This window comes from Eubalaena glacialis, chromosome 11, assembly GCF_028564815.1.
Source record: "Eubalaena glacialis isolate mEubGla1 chromosome 11, mEubGla1.1.hap2.+ XY, whole genome shotgun sequence".
Classification (NCBI taxonomy): Eukaryota; Metazoa; Chordata; class Mammalia; order Artiodactyla; family Balaenidae; genus Eubalaena; species Eubalaena glacialis.
The window spans coordinates 74,559,888-74,576,637 of NC_083726.1; the positions used below are offsets into that span (position 1 = coordinate 74,559,888).

The 16,750-nt window shown below is 37.5% G+C and overlaps 1 protein-coding gene and 1 pseudogene across 1 annotated transcript in view; one reads left to right on the forward strand and one right to left on the reverse strand.

The window, feature by feature from the left end:
• The window catches only part of SLC2A13 (solute carrier family 2 member 13), a 450,793-nt gene that overhangs the window by 145,008 nt on the left and 289,035 nt on the right, over nucleotides 1-16,750 (forward strand). The gene's annotated exons all lie outside the window — the stretch shown is intronic.
• Nucleotides 2,428-3,205, reverse strand: LOC133100649 (small ribosomal subunit protein eS1-like; annotated as a pseudogene).

The window sequence follows — 16,750 nt, forward strand, 5'->3', positions numbered from 1 at the left end:
CAAGTGGAATCTAGGCTTCTCCAGCCTTTCTCTCTGTCCCAGTGGTTCTCCAGGCTGTCAAGGGGGTTTGTCTCCTCTGCATAGGACCCCAGGACTGGGAAGCCCAGTCTGTGGTTCTATCCACTCACTCCTCAGCATGAGTGTCTGCCCATATTATCTTCCTTTTCTTTTGAGTCCCCTCCCAGGGGCACAGGTCCCGATCTGATGCTTTTCTTCCCGTCATACCCGATTACATGTGTATCTTTCTTACAGCCTTGGTTGTACAGGAGTCCTTCTGCCAGTTTCCAGTTAGTTTTCCATGAGAATTATTCCCCATGTAGATGTATTTTTGATGTGTTTGTTGGGGGAGGTAAGCTTCATGTCCTCTTAACACTGCCATCGTGATCTCTCAGTCTAAACCTCACTATTCATATTTTGTTAGTTTTACTTAATGTCATTTTTTTCTGTTCCAGGATCCTATCCATGATACCACATTACATTTAGCTATCATGTCACCTTAGGCTCTTTTGGACTGTGAATTTCTCAGACCTTCCTTGATTTTGTTGACCCTCAGATATGAGGAATATTGGTCATATATTTTGTAGAAAGTCCCTCAACTGGGATTTATCTGAGTTTTTCCTCGTGGTTAGACTGAGACTGTGGGCTTTTGGAAGGAAGACCATAAAGATAAGGTGCCATTTTCATAACATCATATCAAGAGTGCATACTATCAACATGACTCGTCACTGCTGATGTATGGTGCAGTTACTCTTCTCCCCTTCCAGCCCGCAACCTTCTTTACTGTACTCTTTGAAAAAAACTCACAGCATAGCCCTCACTCAAAGCTTGGACGTTATCTTCACCTCTTTGAGGACAGGTATCTACATATTTTTTTTGGAATTCTTTCACATGGGAGATTTGTTTCTTTTTCTCCATCTATTTATTTATTCATCACATATACATCACTATGGACTCATGGATATTTACTTTATACTTTGGGTTATAATCCAATATATTTTGCTGCATAAATTATTCAGCCTTCGCCTCTGCTAGCTCTTTTAGTTGGCCCTTATGCCCCTCTGATCTACTCCTGTCATTATTTTTGTTTTTAGCATTTCCTTAATTTCTGACTCAACTCCAGTTGGAGAACAGTATTAGAAACCAAGGTCTGGCACTTGCTGTGCTTATTGCCATGTAAGTATTATTGCTTTTAGGCCAGCTCAGCTGAGAACAAGGAAATATATGTGCATATACAATTCCAGGTAGATATACATATCTATAAATATTTCTATATGTAACCAGGTATATCTATATTAGGCTAATCCTGAGTTCATAGTGATATTTCTAAATAGTAATGGTAATAATGGTAATGTACATGGAATGAGAACAAAGGGGAGAAGAGACATGACATCTGAGAAATAGAAGAGGATGAAGATGGTTAGAACAAAAATACAAGAATTAATGATCTAACCCTAGTTTCTGTCTGTTTCTGTCTCTGTCTTTCTGAAAGGCAATTTTGAGAATTTATACATTTAGGAAGATTTTTTAAAATATACTTAATTTAATTAAAATATAGTAAAATAAGGAAGGCCAATATTTGTGATGAGTTGGTTCTAAAGCTTGTGTATTGAACAACTACTACAAGGAATTCTACTCTTTTTTTAAACTTTTTTTTTCTTTTTTATATGGAACTATATTGAAATCCAGGGAGAGACAAATAGGCTATGAAGGGAGAGGGAGAAAAGAAAGCAGAGATAGATTGAGAGGTTGATCATTTCATGGAATAATATTGCCACCTTATGGACTTTCAGGATCTCTACTAAAGTATTTTCCAATTTAATATTCATGAATGAAGATAAGATGTCTTCGTCATGTTCTTGTATGGCGATAGACCAGGTTTGGGTAAGAGCTCTTTCCCTTATTGCCTAGGTAAACTTGGCAATGGGAATAGCAATAGCTACCTTGCTGAAGTGAGGGTTAAATGAAATGAAGTATGTAGGGAACTGAGCACATTGATTGGCATAAAATAGAGAATTATCACATGTAATTTCCAGCTTGACTTGTATGTTGAATGCTGTTGAAAGGTCCAAGGTTTTTCAGCATTTCCCTAATATGTCTTTGGGAAGCTGGATTAATTCTAAGACATGGGTATGACTTAGGTCTAGCCAGCATATATGCTTCAAACTTATTATCTGCTCTGTTGGAGAAAAAAATAGACATTTGATTCAATGTTCAGTTTTACCTCATATTAAGTAAGTTTTATGTATGAGAAACTAAGTTTATAGAGAGCTCAACAGTGGGATTGTTTTAAATAATGAGTTCCCATTATTGATTTGAAATTATTTGAATTGCTCTACAAACTTGGAATTATAAATTTGGTCACATCATTAATTTTTTTTTTTTTTTGCAAATAAGACTTTTTATTTGTCACCATTAAAAGACTGGATTTTAAAGAGATTCTTGGACTGATGGCTCATATCTTTCAGCTTGGTCAACTTTAACACCTATCTCATCCCCAGTAACTTTTCCAGAACCACTACCTTCACGGTGAAGCTCCATGAGTTTTCCCAATTCAAATTGAGCTTTTTCAGCATTTTTACTTTGCTAATGACTACATCATGGGGGCGGGGGTGAGGATTAAGTAGATTAGCCTTTTCCATATCTTTTTCAGTGCTATCTGGAATCACTTTGTTGACTGCTTCTTTCAAGTCATTTGTCTGCACCTTCCAGCTTATGATTTCCATCTTCATCTGGATTTGGTGGACCTGTTGATGGTGACCATAAGAGGTCTTCTCAATCTGATTTTTGTGTTTTTTTAGTAAAACCAATGCAGAACAGAAAAAGCAAATGACCATCAGTAGTCTTGACATCAACATGAGCTTCATTCATATCTGCTATGTTTTTGATCATGGAGCACATCTTTTCATGAGTAAGATTCATGCTATGGAAGTTAGTCAGGTAGTTTTTGAACATTCTCAGTAATTAGGTTGAATTTTCTAAGTGCAAATTCTTCATTCTGCAATTAGTAAATCTCACTTCAGAAACCCTTGAGGCCACCAGATCACTTTTGGTTCCTTGAGTTCTTGTGACTAGTGTTTTCCCAATATTTCTTATATCAAACATAGCTGGTGCTTTCATACCATAGCAGTTTTTCTTAGAAAATGGATCGACCTTTCTTCTTGGCTCCCTTTTTGCCACTTTTCATAAGACGCTTGTTTTTGCCAACCAGCAGGTGTTGCTCAGAGAGCCAAAAGAGCACATCATTTAAATTTATTCTTTAAGTTGAATCACTGAAACCCTTAACTGTCTTATTGAAAGAAATCTATCATCACCTTAATCACATCTGGAAGTTCCGTTTGCCATGTAATGTAACAAAAAAGATAATAGATGATAGGTATAAGATAAAGAAGGCTGTATGTATGAAGATTCCAGGGGTTAAGGCGTGGGAATCTTTTGTAGGGGGGCACATGCCTCTGGTACCACACCAGGTTACAGCTCTTTTTGGTTCACATGCTCAGCCTCTCCTATTGCTTTACAAATCACAATTGCTGGTCCAGAGGCAGATTTTGATTCTGCAGCAGCCATACATTCAGCTGTATTGAGCCTTTTTTCCCCACAAGCTCTCAAATCGTGATGTAGGGCACAGGTCACTAGCCTAGGTGCTTTCTTTCCTCAGTGTGTATATTTTTATTTCAGAGATCTTGTTTCACATCCCTGCCAATAAGCTTTTGTAAGGGGGCCTCCTGGTCTGCTGTGAAAACACGTTCCTAACTTCACCACTCTGGGAGCTGAGGAATTATAGATTCGGTGCATTTCTTAAAGTAAAATCCCAACACTTATTGAAGGTTTCTCTTTCGGGAAGATTCGCATTTTTATATCAAGCGTTAAGGCATATCAGGGATTTGGGATGTTGTTTAGCCCCTTCAAAATTCACCTTAGTGGGAGTCTTAGAATTAGCTACCCCACTGTGCAGTGTGCCCAAGGCTTAGACTTAAGGATTCAATATCCTACAGGGCAACTTTTCCTACAGGGCAACTTTGACTTTTAAGTTTGGTTCTTACTGTCAGCTCCCATTCATTATTTGGTTAACTGATGTTTTCATCTCTCTCTTCCTTGGTCCTAGAAGATATCCATGACTTTCTTCGGAAGCTAGCACTGCAATATCAATAACAAATATTGATATGAGAAATTGCAGAATGACTGGATTCTAACTTGTATTAAGTAGGTGGCCATCTTTGAAGAACAATTTCAGAACCTGTAATATGAGACATAGAAACAGAAATATCTCTAACCCCAATATCCACCTTCCAGAAAGCCATTTCATCTGATGGTGTAACTAGTGATTTTTGTTATGTTAGCCTGAAATTGTTCATTGTAAAGCAGTCTTCTGAGATGTTTTATAGGTATAGTTAATTGTGTTTTCATCATCAGAAGAGTCTAAAACAGTGTCTCTGGTAATTGTAATTCATTAGTAATGACTCATTTTATGTTGCCAATGGGTTACTACTCGTAAATAATAAGATAGCATTTTTTTTAACATCTTTATTGGAGTATAATTGCTTTACAATGGTGTGTTAGTTTCTGCTTTATAACAAAGTGAATCAGTTATACATATACATATGTCCCCATATCTTCCCTCTTGCGTCTCCCTCCCTCCCACCCTCCCTATCCTACCCCTCTAGGTGGTCACAAAGCACCGAGCTTATCTCCCTGTGCTATGCGGCTGCTTCCCACTAGCTATCTATTTTACGTTTGGTAGTGTATATATGTCCATGCTACTCTCTCACTGTGTCCCAGCTTACCCTTCCCCCTCCCCGTATCCTCAAGTCCATTCTCTAGTAGGTCTGTGTCTTTATTTTTAATAAAACCTTACTAGAATTGCCTGTTAGACTGACAGTAAAAGATATTATTAAGAGCTGTCAGAATTTAGAGTTCTTTGAACTAGTATCAGAGATTCACTCATTAAAAAAGCAGTAGAATTACTGTTGACACTTGAACAACATGGGTTTGAACTGAGCAGGTGGATTTATATGAGGATATATTTCAATGGTGAATACTACAGTACTGCATGGTTTGTGGTTCGTTGAATCCACGGATATAGAGGAACCAAGGATACATTGAGCTGATTATAAGTTATACGCAGATTAACCCCAGTGTTGTTCAAGGATCAACCGTACTTGTTTTTTAAAATATAATGCGCCCTCTGGGCAATTTCCAGGTAAAATACTCTCATATATAAAGTGTTAAAAGAGCAAATAATTTGATTTGTAAGTCACAAACAAGTTAACTGCTTTAAATACTTTTTTTTTTTTTTGGAGTAAAGGGAGGTATAAATAAATCAATAACAAAAAGAAGCTATAATACTTTTTGCTACAAGGAATTAAAAATTTCCAACTTTCTTTGCTTAGCAGTTACAAAAAGCCTCCAGAAAGTTTATGCTTGAAATTGCTAACATATATTTACTTTTTTGATGGTGTCATACCATATTAAGAGCCATCATGATTTGTATGATTGGGTACCTCATAAAAATGTCAACTGTTTATTTGTGTTTGACAACTATTTTCAAGTATTCTAACTGAAAATAAATTTAATAAGGGAGACTTATTCCACAAACTTGTTGTTTATTTAGTATGAAATGAATGTTTGTGAGTGTTGGTTAGTAAAATGGAGTAAGGCAAATAAATGGCTATTATTCCATACATTGTTTCATTTTAGATTGTTTAGATGTTTAGATTGTTCAAAATAGTGCTTGTCTCTGAAAATATCTTACTTTGATGAAATAATATGAACTGAAGGTGGATGAGTGAATAAATGTGAGCAAGAGGCATACCAGATTTTATCCTGAGTTGCTATGTTTCTGGGAGCTTGGGGAGCACTGGCTGGCCCGTTGGAGAAGAGATCACCTTGGAAGAATGTACTGTGTAATATATCGGAGTGATCAAACGAATATTTTGTGTGAAAGGACAGTAATGTCCTTGCATGGGCATTATTGGAAGGTTACTAACATAATATTCCATCCACAACTTTATGTAATTCTTTCATAAGTGCTTATCAGGATCATGTTTCTTTTATTGCTAGTCTACTGAGTCACTTAGCCACAGGACTTAAATAAGAACCAGGGTCTCTCTAACTGATGTTTTATCACTTTTTTTGTTATTTATATTTGCTTTTATGTATTTCTGAAATTCTCTTTAAATTTTTGTGTGTATGTGTGTAATAAGGTAGTTATGAAAAATTAAAATGTCACTGTGTAAAAAATGCTAACAGTCAGGGAAAAGGGGAGGCAGCATGGTCACTTATTACATCTATGATGCTCATTTGATGAAAATGTATACTTGTTTGGAAGAAGTGCAGCTTTTCTTATTACTGAAACAGGAAGTCTGATTTGCTCTACTGACTCTTATGTAGGAGACCTTGCTATGTAGTAGGATAACTGATCAACAGTCTTTTTTTTTTTTTTTAACACCTTTATTGGAGTATAATTGCTTTGCAATAGTGTGTTAGTTTCTGCTTTATAACAAAGTGAATCAGCTATACATATACATATATCCCCATATCCCCTCCCTCTTGCATCTTCCTCCCACCCTCCTTATCCCATCCCTCTAGGTGGTCACAAAGCACCGAGCTGATATCCCTGTGCTATGCAGCTGCTTCACACTTGCTATCTATTTTGCATTTGGTAGTGTATATAAGTCCATGCCACTCTCTCACTTCGTCCCAGCTTACCCTTCCCCTCCCCGTGTCCTCAAGTCCCTTCTCTACGTCTGCATCTTTATTCCTGTCCTGCCCCTAGGTTCTTCAGAACCTTTTTTTGTTTGTTTGTTTGTTTTAGATTCCATATATGTGTGCTAGCATACAGTATTTGTTTTTCTCTTTTTGACTTACTTCACTCTGTATGACAGTCTCTGGGTCCATCCACCTCACTACAAATAACTCAATTTCATTTCTTTTAATGGCTGAGTAATATTCCATTGTATATATGTGCCACATCTTCTTTATCCATTCATCTGTCAATGGACACTTAGGTTGCTTCCCTGTCCTGGCTATTGTAAATAGAGATGCAATGAACATTCTGGTACATGACACTTTGTGTGTGTGTGTGTGTGTGTGTGTGTGTGTATGTGTTCTCTTTCATTTATTCTGGTTCTAAGTGGTCATTTCTAAACGAAAATATTTAAGTATGTTAACGTCATCTTATAACATCATATTTCCAATGACTACCATGTCTCCAAAGATGAAATATGAGGAACTCATAATTAGGCTCTCCAAAGTTTTACTCTCTGAATCTGTATTACCCTTCTGCTGAACTCCACACTGTTCATTATTCTCTGAGAATATTCTTTTTCTTGTATGGCCATCTCACATGCTCTTTCATTTCATGAAGTTTTTTCCTACAATTTTATGCCTAGTTTATTTCTGAGAAAATGCATTATTTCAGAGTGATATTTATAGACACAAAGACTTCTCTATAATTCCCTCAAAGTTTCAAGAACTCCTTCTTCTTTTTTTTTTCACACACACACACACACACACACACACACACACACTGTATTTTATTTTTACAAGAGATAAATAGACTGACACCAAGCATTGTACATGGATGACCACAACAAAAGCAACAATGATTGCAATTACCAAACATGAAACACACTCATACTATGTCATAATATTAACATTCAGTCCAGTAATCCTCCACTGTAACAGCTCCTTTACTTTGCAGTGAAAATTGATTTGTATATTCTTTACCTCTGAGTCCTCGTGGGATTTTTTTTTTTTTAAATCAAACAGAAAGTCACAAAAATTATACTCATCCTCATCAGTTCACTCAGTCCCATGTAATTAATTTTTTTTTTCATCTTGATCTTTTGTTAGCACTTTTATGAGTTCATCAGTTTTTCATTAGAGTTCTGAAAATGCTTATTCATTCAGTTCAGCAGTACAGTCAGTTACCAGAAACCTGTACTTGTCAGAGTCTTTTCCATGAATTTCTTGAAGATGAAACCCTTTTATAGGAACATATTTGCAAAAGCATCTGAGTACACCCAGAACTGTCTGTAAATGACAAAATACCTAAAAATGACCACGGTTAAAGATTTGATGAAAGTTCATAATAATGCAGTTGACAAGAAATTTAGTTATTTCTGAGATATACATTTTAAAGTAATAACTAGGATTATGACTTATAACATTATACCAGAACATATAAGATTTTTAGAAATTTCATGTAATGTCTGAAGCATTTATATTAACATATTTCCATACAAATAACCCAATGAAAGTTTAGTATTAGTTGTTTTGTTTGTTTGTTTGTTTTTACTACAGGTTCCTATTAGTCATAAATTTTATACACATCAGTGTATACATGTCAATCCCAATCGCCCAATTCAGCACACCACCATCCCCACCCCACCGCAGTTTTCCCCCCTTGGTGTCCATATGTCTGTTCTCTACATCTGTGTCTCAACTTCTGCCCTGCAAACCGGCTCATCTCTACCATTTTTCTAGGTTCCACATACATGCGTTAATATATGATATTTGTTTTTCTCTTTTTGACTTACTTCACTCTGTATGACAGTCTCTAGATCCATCCACGTCCCAACAAATGACTCAATTTTGTTCCTTTTTATGGCTGAGTAATATTCCATTGTATATATGTACCACAATTTCTTTATCCATTCGTCTGTTGATGGGCATTTAGGTTGCTTCCATGACCTGGCTATTGTAAAGAGTGCTGCAATGAACATTCAGGTGCATGTGTCTTTTTGGATTATGGTTTTCTCTGGGTATATGCCCAGTAGTGGGATTGCTGGGTCATATGGTAATTCTATTTTTAGTTTTTTAAGGAACCTCCATATTGTTCTCCATAGTGGCTGTATCAATTTACATTCACACCAACAGTACAAGAGGGTTCCCTTTTCTCCACACCCTCTCCAGCATTTGTTGTTTGTAGATTTTCTGATGATGCCCATTCTAACTGGTGTGAGGTGATATCTCACTGTAGTTTTAATTTGCATTTCTCTAATAATTAGTGATGTTGAGCATCTTTTCATGTGCTTCGTGGCTGTCTGTATGTCTTCTTTGGAGAAATGTCTATTTAGGTCTTCTGCCCATTTTTGGATTGGGGTGTTTGTTTCTTTAATATTGAGCTGCATGAGCTGTTTATATATTTTGGAGATTAATCCTTTGTCCGTTGATTCGTTTGCAAATATTTTCTCCCATTCTGAGAGTTGTCTTTTCATCTTGTTTATGGTTTGCTTTGCTGTGCAAAAGCTTTGAAGTTTCATTAGGTCCCATTTGTTTATTTTTGTTTTTATTTCCATTACTCTAGGAGGTGGATCAAAAAAGATCTTGCTGTGATTTATGTCAAAGAGTGTTCTTCTTATGTTTTCCTCTAAGAGTTTTATAGTGTCCAGTCTTACATTTAGGTCTCGAATCCATTTTGAGTTTATTTTCGTGTATGGTGTTAGGGAGTATTCTAATTTCATTCTTTTGCATGTAGCTGTCCAGTTTTCCCAGCACCACTTATTGAAGAGACTGTATTTTCTCCATTGTATATCTTTGCCTCCTTTATCATAGATTAGTTGACCATAGGTGCATGGGTTTATCTCTGGGCTTTCTGTCTTGTTCCATTGATCTATGTTTCTGTTTTTGTGCCAGTACCATATTGTCTTGATGACTGTAGCTCTGTAGTATAGTCTGAAGTCAGGGAGTCTGATTCCTCCAGCTCCGTTTTTTTTCCCTCAAGACTGCTTTGGCTATTCGGGGTCTTTTGTGTCTCCATACAAATTTTAAGATGATTTGTTCTAGCTCCGTAAAAAATGCCATTGGTAATTTGATAGGGATTGCACTGAATCTGTAGATTGCTTTGGGTAGTATAGTCATTTTCACAATGTTGATTCTTCCAATCCAAGAACATGGTATATCTCTCCATCTGTTGGTATCATCTTTAATTTCTTTCATCAGTGTCTTATAGTTTTCTGCATACAGGTCTTTTGTCTCCCTAGGTAGGTTTATTCCTAGGTATTTTATTCTTTTTGTTGCAGTGGTAAATGGGAGTGTTTCCATAATTTCTCTTTCAGATTTTTCATCATTAGTGTATAGGAATGCAAGAGATTTCTGTGCATTAATTTTGTATCCTGCAACTTTACCAAAGTCATTAATTAGCTCTAACAGTTTTCTGGTGGCAGTTTTAGGATTCTCTATGTATAGTATCATGTCATCTGCAAACAGTGACAGTTTTACTTCTTTTCCAATTTGTATTCCTTTAATTTCTTTTTCTTCTCTGACTGCTGTGGCTAAGACTTCCAAAACTATATTGAAAAGTAATGGTGAGAGCGGACATCCTTGTCTCGTTCCTGATCTTAGAGGAAATGCTTCCAGTTTTTCACCATTGAGAATGATGTTTGCTGTGGGTTTGTCATATATGGCCTTTATTATGTTGAGGTAGTTTCCCTCTATGCCCACTTTCTGCAGAGTTTTTATCATAAATGGGTGTTGAATTTTGTCAAAAGCTTTTTCTGCATCTATTGAGATGATCATATGGTTTTTATTCTTCAATTTGTTAATATGGTGTATCACATTGATTGATTTGCGTATATTGAAGAATCCTTGCATCCCTGGGATAAATCCCACTTGATCGTGGTGTATGATCCTTTTAATGTGTTGTTGGATTCTGTTTGCCAGTATTTTGTTGAGGATTTTTGCAACTATATTCATCAGTGATATTGGTCTGTAATTTTCTTTTTTTGTAGTGTCTTTGTCTGGTTTTGGTATCAGGGTGATGGTGGCCTCATAGAATGAGTTTGGGAGTGTTCCTTCCTCTGAAATTTTTTGGAAGAGTTTGAGAAGGATAGATGTTAGCTCTTCTCTAAATGTTTGATAGAATTCACCTGTGAAGCCATCTGGTCCTGGACTTTTGTTTGTTGGAAGATTTTTAATCACAGTTTCGATTTCGTTACTTGTGATTGGTCTGTTCATATTTTCTACTTCTTCCTGGTTCAGTCTTGGAAGGTTATACCTTTCTAAGAATTTGTCCATTTCTTCCAGGTTGTCCATTTTATTGGCATAGAGTTGCTTGTAGTAGTCTCTTAGGATGCTTTGTATTTCTGCGGTGTCTGTTGTAACTTCTCCTTTTTCATTTCTGATTTTATTGATTTGAGTCCTCTCCCTCTTTTTCTTGATGAGTCTGGCTAATGGCTTATCAATTTTCTTTATCTTCTCAAAGAACCAGCTTTTAATTTTATTGACCTTTGCTATTGTTTTCTTTGTTTCTATGTCATTTATTTCCGCTCTGATCTTTATGACTTCTTTCCTTCTGCTCACTTTGGGTTTTGTTTGTTCTTCTTTCTCTAGTTTCTTTGGGTGTAAGGTTAGATTGTTTACTTGAGATTTTTCTTGTTTCTTTAGGTAGGCTTGTATAGCTATAAACTTCCCTCTTAGAATTGCTTTTGCTGCATCCCATAGGTTTTGGGTCGTCGTGTTTTCATTGTCATTTGTCTCTAGGTATTTTTTGATTTCCTCTTTGATTTCTTCAGTGATCTCTTGGTTATTTAGTAATGTATTTTTTAGCCTCCATGTGTTTGGGTTTTTTACCTTTTTTTCCCTGTAATTCATTTCTAATCTCATAGTGTTGTGGTCAGAAAAGATGCTTGATATGATTTCAATTTTCTTAAATTTACTGAGGCTTGATTTGTGACCCAAGATGTGATCTATCCTGGAGAATGTTCCGTGCGCACTTGAGAAGAAGGTGTAATCTGTTTTTGGATGGAATGTCCTATAAATATCAATTAAATCTATCTGGTCTGTTGTGTCATTTAAAGCTTCTGTTTCCTTATTTATTTTCATTTTGGATGATCTGTCCATTGGTGTAAGTGAGGTGCTAAATTCCCCCACTATTATTGTGTTACTGTCAATTTCCTCTTTTATAGCTGTTAGCAGTTGCCTTATGTATTGAGGTGCTCCTATGTTGGGTGCATATATATTTATAATTGTTATATCTTCTTCTTGTATTGATCCCTTGATCATTATATAGTGTCCTTCCTTGTCTCTTGTAACATTCTTTATTTTAAAGTCTATTTTATCTGATATGAGTATAAGCTACTCCAGCTTTCTTTTGATTTCCATTTGCATGGAATATCTTTTTCCATCCCCTCACTTTCAGTCTGTATGTGTCCCTAGGTCTGAAGTGGGTCTCTTGTAGACAGCATATATACGAGTATTGGTTTTGTATCCATTCAACCAGTCTATGTCTTTTGGTTGGAGCATTTAATCCATTTACATTTAAGGTAGATATCGATATGTATGTTCTTATTACCATTTTCTTAATTGTTTTGCATTTTTGTTTTAGGTCTTTTCCTTCTCTTGTGTTTCCTGACTAGAGAAGTTCCTTTAGCATTTGTTGTAGAGCTGGTTTGGTGGTTTTGAATTTTCTTAGGTTTTGTTTGTCTGTAAAGGTTTAATTTCTCCTTCGAATCTGAATGAGATCCTTGCTCTGTAGAGTAATCTTGGTCGTAGGTCTTTCCCTTTCATCACTTAAAATATGTCTTGCCACTCCCTTCTGGCTTGCAGAGTTTCTGCTGAAAGATCACCTGTTAACCTTATGGGGATTCCTTTATATGTTATGTTTTGTTTTTCCTTTGCTGCTTTTACTATTTTTTCTTTGTATTTAATTTTTGATTGTTTGATTAATATGTGTCTTGGCATGTTTCTCCTTGGATTTATCCTGTATGGGACTCTCTGCGCTTCCTGGAGTTGATTGACTATTTCCCATATTAGGGAAGTTTTCAACTCTAATCTCTTCACATATTTTGTCAGTCCCTTTCTTTTTCTTTTCTTCTTCTGGGACCCCTATAATTCGAATGTTGGTGAGTTATATATTGGCCAAGAGTTCCCTGAGACTGTCCTCAATTCTTTTCATTCTTTTTTCTTTATTCTGCTCTGCAGTAGTTATTTCCACTCGTTTATCTTCCAAGTCACTTATCCGTTCTTCTGCTTCAGTTAATCTGCTATTGATTCCTTCTAGAGAATTTTTAATTTCATTTATTGTGTTGTTCATCATTGTTTGTTTGCTCTTTAGTTCTTCTAGGTCCTTGTTAAACATTTCTTGTATTTTCTCCATTCTATTTCCAAGATTATGGATCATCTTTACTATCATTACTCTGAATTCTTTTTCAGGTAGACTGCCTATTTCCTCTTCATTTATTTGGTCTGGTAGGTTTTTACCTTGCTCCTTCATCTGCTGTGTGTTTCTCTGTCTTCTCATTTTGCTTAACTTACTGTGTTTGGGGTCTCCTTTTCTCAGGCTGCAGGTTCGTAGTTCCCTTTGTTTTTGGTACAGCCCCCAGTGGCTGAGGTTGGTTCAGTGGGTTGTGTATGCTTCCTGGTGGAGGGAACTAGTGCCTGTGTTCTGGTGGATGAGGCTGGATCTTGTCTTTCTGGTGGGCAGGACCACATCTGGTGTTGTGTTTTGGGGTGTCTATGACCTTATTATGATTTTAGGCACCCTCTGTGCCAATGGGTGAGTTTGTATTCCTGTCTTGCTAGTTGTTTGTCATAGGATGTCCAGCGCTGTAGCTTGCTGGTCATTGAGTGGAGCTGGGTCTTAACGTTGAGATGGAGATCTGTGGGAGAGCTTTCACCATTTGATATTACGTGGAGCCAGGAGGTCTCTGGTGGACCAATGGTCTGAACTCAGTTTTCCCACCTCAGAGGCATAGGCCTGATACCTGGCTGGAGCACAAAGACCCTGTCTGCCACACGGCTCAGAAGAAAAGGGAGAAAAAAAGAAAGGAAGAAAATAAATAAATAAAAGGAAATAAAGTTATTAAAATAAAAAATAAAAATAATTTAAAATATTATTAAAAATTTAAAAAATTAGAAAGTAAAGAAAAAAGAAAGGAAGAAAGAAGAGAGCAATGAAACCAAAAAACAAATCCAGCAATGGTAAGAAGCGCTAAGAACTATACTAAAAACAAAAAACAAAAAAAAATGGACAGACAGAATTCTGGGACAAATGGTAAAAGCAAAGCTATACAGACAAAATCACACAAAGAGGCATACACATACACACTCACAAAAAGAGAAAAAGGAAAAAAAAAAATATATCCATATATAAAGAAAAAAAGGAAGAGAGCAACCATCAATAAACAAATCTACCAATGATAATAAACTCTAAATACTAAACTAAGATAAACATAAAATCAGAAACCAGTCAGTCGCATACAGCAAACCCCAAGTCTACAGTTGCTCCTGAAGTCCACCGCCTGAATTTTGGGATGATTTGTTGTCTATTCAGGTATTGCACAGGTGCAGGGTACATCAAGTTGGCTGTGGAGATTTAATTCGCAGCTTCTGAGGCTGCTGGGAGAAAGTTCCCTTTCTCTTCTTTGTTCTCACAGCTCCTGAGGTTCAGCTTTGGATTTGGCCCTGCCTCTGCATGTAGGTCTCCTGAGGTCGTCTGTTCCCGTCCAGACAGGATGGGGTTAAAGCAGCAGCTGATTAGGGGGCTCTGGCTCACTCAGGCTGGGGGGAGGGAGGGGTACAGAATACGGGGCGAACCTGCAGTGGCAGAGGCCAGAGTGATGTTGTAACAGCCCAAGGCATGCCGTGTGTTCTCCCAGGGAAGTTGTCCCTGGATCACGGGACCCTGGCAGTGGTGGGCTGCACAGTCTCCTGGGAGTGAAGGTGTGGATAGTGACCTGTGCTTGCACACAGGCTTCTTGGTGGCTGCAGCAGCAGCCTTAGCATTTCATGCCCGTCTCTGGTGTCCGCGCTGATAGCCGCGGCTCACACCCATCTCTGGAGCTCATTTAGGCGGTGCTCTGAATCCCCTCTCCTCGCACAGCCCGAAACAGTGGTCTCTTGCCTGTTAGGCAGGTCCAGACTTTTTCTCGGACTCCCTCCCTGCTAGCTGTGGTGCACCAGCCCCTTCAGGCTGTGTTCATGCAGCCAACCCCAGTCCTCTCCCTAGGATCTGACCTCCGAAGCCTGAGCCTCACTTCCCAGCCCACACCCGTCCCAGCGGGTGAGCAGACAAGCCTCTCAGGCTGGTGGGTGCTGGTCAGCAGTGATCCTCTGTGCAGGTATCTCTCTGCTTTGCCCTCTGCACCCCTGTTGCTGCACTCTCCTCCGTGGCTCTGAAGCTTCCCACTTGCACCCCCCGTCTCCGCCAGTGAAGGGTCTTCCTAGTGTGTGGAAACATTTCCTGCTTCACAGCTCCCTCCCTGAGGTGCAGGTCCCGTCCCTATTCTTTTGTCTCTGTTTTTTCTTTTTTCTTCTGCCCTGCCCAGGTACGTGGGGAGTTTCTTGCCTTTTGGGAAGTCTGAGGTCTTCTGCCAGTGTTCAATAGGTGTTCTGTAGGAGTTGTTCTACATGTAGTTGTATTTCTGATGTATTTGTGGGGAGGAAGGTGATCTCCACGTCTTACTCCTCCGCCATCTTGAAGGTCTCATCAACAGAGTCTTTAAAAGATTTTAACTTGAATTCTCTCTTTCATGTTATGCTTAAAGATCATTTAAATATAACATGTTGAGTAAAATTCTGAAGGATATACAATTCATTCATTCTTGTTTAAAATTTTTTTATCAAGATGAAATTCATATACCATAAAATTCACCTTCATTTATTATTTAGATAGTATAACTATCAAAAAGTTGTATTTGGTCCACATAATTTTGGCCCATCAGAAATTTACTTCTTCCCAAATAACAGAATATTACATGTCACTGGCTTGCAAGGAGAGTGAAAACCAGCATTACGAAACCCCTTCATATGGCATTTTTGTAACTCTAGTCTATGCCATTACTCATATTAATACCTTTTAAAATGTCTTCTGAATGTTTACCTTCCTTTGTAGACTTTGAACTTTTCAAGTGAAGGGATTGTGTCATATTATTCTTAGAGTCTTAAGGAGCTATGAGAGTGCCTGATTTATGGTTTATGGTTTATGACTCAACAGTTTTGTTGCATGAAAGAATAAATATTTCTTTTTTTTGAGACTTTCAGAGGAAATTCCATTGTCTCATTCATTAATTTTATTAATAGTGCATACTGTTTAGAAAGTTAGTTTACTTTTGTGGCTCTATATGCCCATTTCTTCTCCTGCTTTCACTTGTGATAGGTGATATCACGTTATTCTTTGTGTTCAGAATCAAGGCAGTAGAGTGAAATGGGCTTGAAAAATGGGTATGAAGCAGTACCCGCTTCATAGAATGGTTGTGAGGATTGAGCGATATAATGCACACAAAACACTTAGCAGGCTAATAATAAGCACATAGTAAGTGCTCAATAAAACAAATTTTATTGTAGTTGATATTTGATAGTTGGTTTTCCCTTCATCCTAATTAAGGACATTTTCTTTGACCTAATCAGAGTCTAATTTTCCAGTAGTTCAATTGTTGTCATTAATTTCAGTTAGCAAGAGGAATGTTTATAGACTAGTGAAAATGTGTATGGTAGATAAATAAGATCTACTAGGTTAAATTCTGCCTTGTATTATGAATTATGGAAATTCCTTTTTTTTTTAATTAATTTTTTTTTTATATTTATTTTTGGCTGTGTTGGGTCTTCGTTTCTGTGCAAGGGCTTTCTCTAGTTGCGGCAAGTGGGGGCCACTCTTCATTGCGGTGTGCGGGCCTCTCACTATCGCGGCCTCTCTTGTTGCAGAGCACAGGCTCCAGACGTGCAGGCTCAGTAGTTGTGGCTCACGGGCCTAGTTGCTCCACGGCATGTGGGATCTTCCCAGACCAGGGCTCGAACCCGTGTCCCCTGCATT